At 39.5% G+C, this 8466-nt stretch overlaps 1 long non-coding RNA gene across 2 annotated transcripts in view; it reads right to left on the bottom strand.

Annotated features, from left to right (window-relative positions):
* Nucleotides 1–8466, bottom strand: part of LOC107681259 (uncharacterized) — an 89798-nt gene that overhangs the window by 4401 nt on the left and 76931 nt on the right. For both annotated transcript variants that reach the window (XR_001633234.1, XR_001633233.1), the window contains one exon: nucleotides 1539–1584. This is a non-coding gene — a long non-coding RNA (uncharacterized LOC107681259). The remainder of the gene's footprint in view (nucleotides 1–1538; nucleotides 1585–8466) is intronic.

Here is an 8466-nt window from a genome sequence, read left to right as displayed (position 1 = left end):
TTCATACTCATCCAGGGATATTAGCTTCAGTGCAATGGGCTGTAAACTTCATGACAATGTTGCGCACAGTGGTCACAGGAGCATTAAGATCTCTGGCGATTGACTTGGAGCTTTGAGACTGTCCATGCTTTTCCACAATTTTGGTTCTCAAATTCTTTGCCAATATTTTTGTCCATCACTGTATTCACACACACACACACACACACACACACACACACAAAATCCGATTCTGCTGCAGCCACACTCGAGGTATCTGTCTATTTTATGCCATTAACATCCTGCGGGCATCACGCTAATGAAACATACGCTGCTGTAAACAATCGTTCGCTATATTTACACTTAACAAATCAGTATGTCGGTCAACAAGTCGCAGTTTTTAACCACCCCACGCACACACTCAGGGAGATTTAGCCTATGGTTGAAAATAACAAGAAAACACATGCGATTATTTTTTATGTCGATGAAGGTTTGTATGAGGTCAAACACAAGTGTACCGAGCTATCGATGTCACGCTCTCAACAGTACTTTGTGCTGCTCTCAAACTGGTGGATAAAACACACATGCATGCATAAAGTCACACCGGACACATCCATCTAAGAGGACTTCCTGTAAGGAAAGAAATGCACTGACACACAAAAAGACGCACACAAATATGGGTGCGGAACGAGGGTGTAACAGATGCTGTGGCACAGACATGCACGCACACAGCCATTTCAGTGTCCTGACTCACAGTCTAAACATACGCTTTGTTTCGGCCAAACCCTCGATTGGCCCAACGTCACCCCAACCTAAAAACCCAGATCCCTCACTCTCTCTTTCTTCATCTTTCATCCATTCAACTCTCGAATGCACAGGCCCACACTGCGCCACCTTCTCACTCATCCATATCTCGTGTCTCTCTTCCTGTCCGTCCTTCCGTCCCCACTTAATCTGCTCGAACGATCTCTCTTGCCGTGGATCTTCCTGGATAGGCGGACGACTGAGTGCCTCTCACAGCTCCCGAGAACCCAACCCGTGGACATCGAAGCAGAACGTCACAAGTTAGGGTCTCAGGGAAGGAGAGAGGCACGGTGTGGCGCGGAGAACCGAGCGATCGCCATTCTGATGTCCCATCCGTCGTCTTTAATTCAGCATCCTTTCCACATTTACTGCGATCGGACACTTTAAAGCAACACAACATAGTTACACACACGCCCATCAGCATGGACTGCACACAAAGACATTGGGTCTCACGAGCAAACACACATGCGCGCAGCGGACGAGGACATGCGTGGAGAAGTGGCGCCACACACAGACCTCTCTCACCGGCCACACACACACACACATTGCACGTTAGACGAATCGAGCACCTGTCTTTCCGTTCACCGATACGGATTGCTGCAGAAGAGACATTCGCATGTGCGCAATGAGGTTTTAAGTCAATTATAAAACAGACATGATGTAACCACGAGAACAGTGCAACACATATGGATACTATCGGGTCACGTCGGCTCTCGTATAAATCACACACACGCACTGAGAGAAGGGAGTGAACTCACCGAGCTGGCTGCAGTGACTGACTGGGTGCTGCGGTCCTCCGCATGCCTGAGAGGACAGAGAAGGAGAGACAGAAAAGAACGCTTTTTACGTTGCTCATCCAAATGAAGCCACTAAATACAAAAATTCAAAGGGAAGAGCAAATAAAAAGACACGATATAGGACGCTGACAGGCTGATGTCTGCCTGCCGTCTGGAGCCGAGAACCGCACAGTAGAGAGAGAGAGAGAGAATGAGAGAGAGAGAGAGAGAGAGAGAGAGATCGAAAAAAGGTGGGAAATTCAAACGGCCACAGAGCACTGCTGAAAAAGGAAAACGCGAACAAAGGAAACAAAGAATCTGGGGAGAAAAGGTATCCGGATTAATCAGCCTATAGGACAGAAAACTGAATGGGGGATGAGAGAGAGAAAGAAAAAGAGAGAGAAAAAGAGAGCGAGAGAGGCAGGGCCACGACACCGGCAACACACACCAGACTTCTACCCAGAGGGCTATAAGATGAGAGATCAGCAACAGGGGGTGGGGTCGTTCGCGCACACGCATGCACCGTCTCTCACCCTGTGTCACATGTGCGGCGGGTGCGTATTCCATCCCGAGGCGGAAAAAACAGGCGGAACATCTGATCTACAGAGTCAAAAAGCGGCGAAAATAAATAGCTGTGAAACGGGTGTTCCTTAGTTCCATTCATCTCTCTGTGTGAGCGGGCCCTTCTCTCTGCCGTGTTTAGAGGGATACGAATCTCATGAAAAGTCAGGCTCAAAGAGAAAGAGAGAGAGAGAGAGCGGAAGAGAAAGACTGGGATAGAAGTGATCCCTTCATTTCCTGCAACAGCTGACACCAGTTAGCGCAAGAGGCCCACTACCCCCTGAGAGAAAGAAGAGAGGGAGAGAAATAAAAAGTATAGAGAGATAGTTAGACGGTGAAAAAGAAGAGATTTTCATCTCAGAAATCTCCTTACCCGTGAGCTTTTCTCTGTTTCGGTGGAAGAAAATAGTTTCCAAGCTCTGAAATTCCCCTCGTCGCTCACCATTATTCCACTCACTCTTTCTTTCTTTTTCTTTCTTTCCCTCACTCACTCCCTCTCTTTCTCTAGCTGAACTGAAGATTGGAGCAGGAGGGAGGGAACTAGAGAAAGAATAGGGAGAGAGGGGGGGAGCAGCACGGAGAGAGAGAGAGAGAGAGAGAGAGAGAGAGAGAGACTGAGAATATCGAGAAAGGGAGGGCAGAGGATAAAAAAGAGGCATGAACACATGAAAATATGATGTGCTTGGCTTGCATTCGATACCGCCTGGCTAGCACCGTGGCCACAACAGAGGGAAACGAGGAAGAAAACAGAGAGAAGGAGGAACGAGAATGACAGAAGGCAAAGGAATTGGGGAGATGTAAAGTGGAGATGAGAGAAAAGGGGGGACACGTGGAGACTGCGGCGGAGGAGACCTCTGACGGCCCACTTTGATAGGCTCTAATCAGCGACAGACAAAATTTTGTGTGCGCTTTACTCTCACACATTCTATTCACTCCTGATTGCCTTCACAATAATTTAATCTCTTGATATTCTTTATGTAAACTATTACAAAAATTAATGTTTGGCACGTCGGCATCCTGATATGCCCGGAACACACTCATGCCGTGGTACGTCATGTGGAAATGGTGTTACACTTCCCTCTCCTGGACACAAGCAGCCATATATCTTACAGTCACCTCGAGATTCATTCTGGCCCATTCTGCTTGCCGTACTTCACTAAAAGAAGCTACAGTACTATGTTAAGCAGACACAATCCCGCTCTCCTGACTCTATCCATCTATATTCTCATGATTTATATCTGTGTAAATAATACAATAACCCCCAAAAGGGGGCCCCCAACTGCACTTTCTCATGCAGGTGAGGGTCAAATACACACCCACACACACATCTTAAAAAAAAAAACACAGCCCATGTGGATGGTTCATAGTATCTTACTCAAAAGGCACAATAAGGAAAGAGCAGGATTGTGACGTCTCAATCCTCATTCATGCACATACACACATAAAATTCAGAATGTGTGGCTGTATTACTTAGCACTAATTTGCCAGACAAATTCACCGTAAAATACTCTCTCAAACAGTTAAATATTTTGCATTAGTAAGCACACTGGGTCAAAACTAAATTCAGACAGGTGTCATATACATTACCATTCAAAAGTTTTGAAAAAACATAATGATCGAATAAAAGAAAATAAATATTAATTTAAATATTAAAATTGTTTTAAATAAATGCTGTTTTTTTTACTTCTATCAATCAAATAATCATGAAAAATATAACAAATATTTATCAGCACAACTGTATTCCATATTGACAACAATACAAAATGTTTCATAAGCACCCAATCAACATATTAGAATGATTTCCGAAGAATCATGCAACACTGAAGACTGGAGTAATGGCTGCTGAAAATTCAGCTTAGCAATCACAGGAACAAAATTCAAATTTAAAAGTTTATTGAAAAAGCAAGTGTATTTTAATTTGTAAAAATATTTCACAATATTACTGTTTTTACTGTATTTTTGATCAATAAATACAGCCTTGGTAAGCGTAATTTAAAGACCGACCCGAAACTTGAACAAAAATATGCAATACCAATGCTCTTCAGTTTAATAACTGTAACCACCCAATGCAAACACCGTAAACCATTGCACTGTTTGACATCTTTCTGATCAGATAGAATACACCTAGATTTTTTTTAAGCTTAGAGAGTGATGTCATCAGCAAAACTTGTTTTTTGGGTCCCATCTCCTCCTTTAACACAAAAGCACTATTGTTTGCCAAGAGTATAAGCAGCATTAAGGACATGAATGACAGTGAGACAGATATCAAGAGAGAAAGAAAGCAAATGAATGTTGATTATTGAGCTCGGAAGTAATTTACATTTACATTTAGTCATTTAGCAGATGCTTTTATCCAAAGCGACTTACAAAGTAGAAGCAATCAGACCAACGAGAGAGCAACAATATACAAGTGCAGTGACAAGTCTCAGTTAGTCTAGCACAGTGCACATAGCAAGTTTTTTTTATTTTTTTATAAATAAATTAGACCAAAACGAATAGAATAGGTAAGTGCTAGTATTAATTGGTCAGGTGATGGTGAAAAAGATGTGTCTTTAGACACACTGTCTTTAGACAAGTCGTAATGTTTTGGCAGTGAAAGGGCTGACAATTCAGTTCCATATTATCTAATAATCTGAAATCGCATTAATTTCAATCCACAAAAGCAGAAAGCGGTTTTTTTCAAATTTCTCTTAAGCTCATAATATTTCACCCGGGTTTGACCTAGAGAACTCATTCACAAATATGGACATTTCAGTGGTGAAAAAGTGGTCCACATCCAACACAAAAATCTCTCCAAATCCAGATCTGTTACTCCGGAGTGTCCTAAACACTGCTAGTTTAAATGTGGCTTGAGGTTTGGTTCTTTCAGTCTTTTTTAGCTGCATTTCTGGAGCTGGTTTTTCCACATTGACAGCACTGTTTTTTTTGGTGAAATGAGGCTGAACTCTGCACACATTTGGCTTCGGTGCACCATTTTCTCTCCCTGAGGCATTCTGGGTGGCAGAGCGCTCATAACATTATTTATCCACTGTGTGTTTCTTAAGCTGCATTAGAAGTTTGCTGACTCACATTGTCAGCAAGGCAGGAAACGGCATATTATGTATAATAAACTGACTTCAAACATTTATTAAGGCTAGGCACTAAACCATATGCAATGTCTGGGCAAGCAGCAAAAACCAGACGTAGTTTATGGTGGGGAGCCTGGGGACACCTTTTTTTGCCATTGCCAATTTTGTCTTCACCACATTATTAAGTAAATTGCAGCAGGGATTCACATAATACAGATAATATAGATACATATTTTTTCATAACAAATATTAGATTATATAATAAAAGTATCTTATTTAATATCCAATGAGTGGCAATCCAATGCAGTAAAAAATGCGGTTGTCATCAGTAGAGGAAAGTATCGCTGTAATGTTCTGTCCAGCACATCGCTTTCAGACACACAATCCAATCTATCACTTTTTTACGGCGCAATTCCAGTGAAATCGCAACAACGATAAAATGCTAGCAACATAGCTCACTCCTCACATACATTGTCTGTAAGCTGTAATTTTGGTTTATTGAATAAAGTCATATGAGGACAGTTAAGAGGCCTTCATACTTAAAGTCAAATCGTTACTGCTAGACCAACGAGTCATACTTCATTTTCACATGCTGATCCATTCATTTATCCACTGACCTACAAAATCCCAGGATCAACCAGTGTAGAAATTAAACTGTCAAATTAAATAATTCACAAGTTCATATGAGCACTTGAATTGGTAAGCAAGAATCATTGCTTCCTCAAATCACTGCGTACTGCAAGCTTAGTCATATGTTGAAAATTGCAACTCATTGTGCTGTGTTGAAATTGTTGCCTAAATGATCATCAGACATTTCTAATCTTAATATTACTGTTTAAATTTCAGTTTGGATATTAGCAAATGCAGACCTGACCTCAGAATCATTTTTTTTTCCATTCAACTATTTATCAAAACAGCAAAAAGTTTGTGCTAAATAATTTCTGTATACATACACTACCATCCAAAAGTTTTAATGTTTTTGAAGTAAGTCTTTTATGTTTCACAAACACTGGAATTACAGAAAAAATTAATTACAGTAAAAAAATACAGTAAAAATAAAAAAGTAATAAAAAGTAAGATTGTGAAATATTAGAATCTAAACTGACTGTTTTCTATTTTAATATATTTTAAAATGTAATTTATTTCTGTGATGACAAAGCTAAATTTCTGCAGCCATTTACTGCAGACTCATACTCCTTCAGAAATTATTCTAATATGCTGATTTGGTGCTCAAGAAACATTTCTTATTATTAATCAATGTTTAAAAAAACAGTTTTGCTGTTTAATATTTTTGTTGAAACCATGATACATTTTTTTTAGGATTCTTTTATGAATAGAAAGTTCATAAACACATTATAAATGTGACCCTGGACCACAAAACTTAAGTCTTAAGTCGCTGGGTATATTTATAAAAAAATCATTAGGATATTAAGTAAAGAACATGTTCCATGAAGATATTTTGTAAATGTCCTACCGTAAATATATCAAAACTTAATTTTTGATTAGCAATATGCCTTGCTAAGGACTTAATTTGGACAACTTTAAAGGCGATTTTCTCAATATTTTGATTTTTTTGCACCCTCTGTGAAAATACCACATTTAATAACATGTTTTTACTCCAAACTCACTTCATAACGTCAGTCGAGTGTTTGAAATAAATCCTTCTGTGAGATGATGTGGCTTCTTACACAGAATAAAGCACGCAACATATTTCATAGTATTTAAGCAGTGATAAAGGCATTGCATTATAAATATACTTTATTTTAATGAAAATTATAATAATAACAACTCAGATAAACTGTATATTGCCGTAGTCGTGTGTTTATTAGTCACGTTGAATCAATGAAAGCAGTTGAATCTTCTGTTTATTCAGCTGCAGCGATAGGCATTTCCTGGGTACTGCTGATCACAGAACCGTGCTTCACTGAAAGATACGCATGACAATCACAGCTTCTGTCGAATCACGATCTCGATTCCATTTCGATTTATCGTGCAGCCCTAGTTACAAATGTCTTTTCTGTCATCTTTCTGGCCCCAGATTTTTAACGGTAGTCTAAATATTCACAAGTGAAGCCTTCGGCAGACTGCTTTGATAAATATAGACAATTTCTATGCACACAGACATGCTTGCATGTGTACTACTGAATCAAGCAGAAATTTACACTGTACAACCACTCTTCAGGTGCGCACAAATGTCAAAACTCACCACGACACATACAGTACAAAGACATTGAGTGGAAAAACACAACATGTTCACGATAGGAGTGTCATTCACAACTATCTGCATACAGGCTGCCATGCGCTCAGATATTTTGTCTGACGCAGTGACTGCAGCTGAACCTGTGGCACACTGCAGATGCTGCTTCTAACAAATTCAGTGTTGTACCAGTCACTTTTTTTTTTAATTCACTTCTACCTTCTTTTTCTGGTCCTCACTTTATAATTTCCATGTTTAGACATGAATAGCCACATATGCATGAACACACAAAAGCAAATATTTTCCCTGAAATAGCCATTGCAACAGCTAATGTCTCAATAGTATGGCATTATGACTCTCAAAAAACAGAGTTCGTTGGTATGCAGTGCACGCTGATAAAATTAAGCAAACTGTAATAGAATACAATCAGGTAGAAAGTTAAACATGTTTGCTAACTGATCTTTAAATACCAACAGTCTACGACCAGCACCTGTAAGGTCAATTTTTTACTTGATATCATTGATACCACTTTAGTTAGCGCTTACAAAAAAAAAAAAAAAAAAAAAAAAGGTTTGTCAGTTATAAATGTATTTTCGAAGCAGGAGCGAAACGCAGTACATTCAACGGTCAAATAAAATCCAGACGAAAATATCAGAGAACATAAGGCTTTCACAGTTTCCATGTGTATTTTATGACATGGTGTTTGTGGTGCAGAACACTGTAGGGTACCATGTTAAAGCATATTGTTGCAATAACTGTGTGGTTTTTATGATAGAAATGTAACATTTCTAGTCTCTGTGGGGATACAATGCTGTTTTTCATTAAATGTTATATGCTTGTAGGGTTGGGCAACTACTTCGATGCTAGGGTACTAGCAGGTTATCAGCAGATTCACCAAATAAAAATAACCACAGCTATGGGATAAAGCTTTAAAGGAGACATATTATGTCCATTTTTACAATATGTAATAAAAGTCTCTGGTGTCCCCAGAATGTGTCTGTGAAGTTTCAGCTCAAAATACCCCACAGATCATTTATTATATCATTTTGAAAATGCCCATTTTGAGTGGAAGCAGAAACACGCT

Source organism: Sinocyclocheilus anshuiensis, unplaced genomic scaffold (assembly GCF_001515605.1).
Source record: "Sinocyclocheilus anshuiensis isolate Anshui unplaced genomic scaffold, SAMN03320099.WGS_v1.1 scaffold1495, whole genome shotgun sequence".
NCBI lineage: Eukaryota > Metazoa > Chordata > Actinopteri > Cypriniformes > Cyprinidae > Sinocyclocheilus > Sinocyclocheilus anshuiensis.
This window is presented reverse-complemented; position numbering and strand designations above follow the sequence as displayed.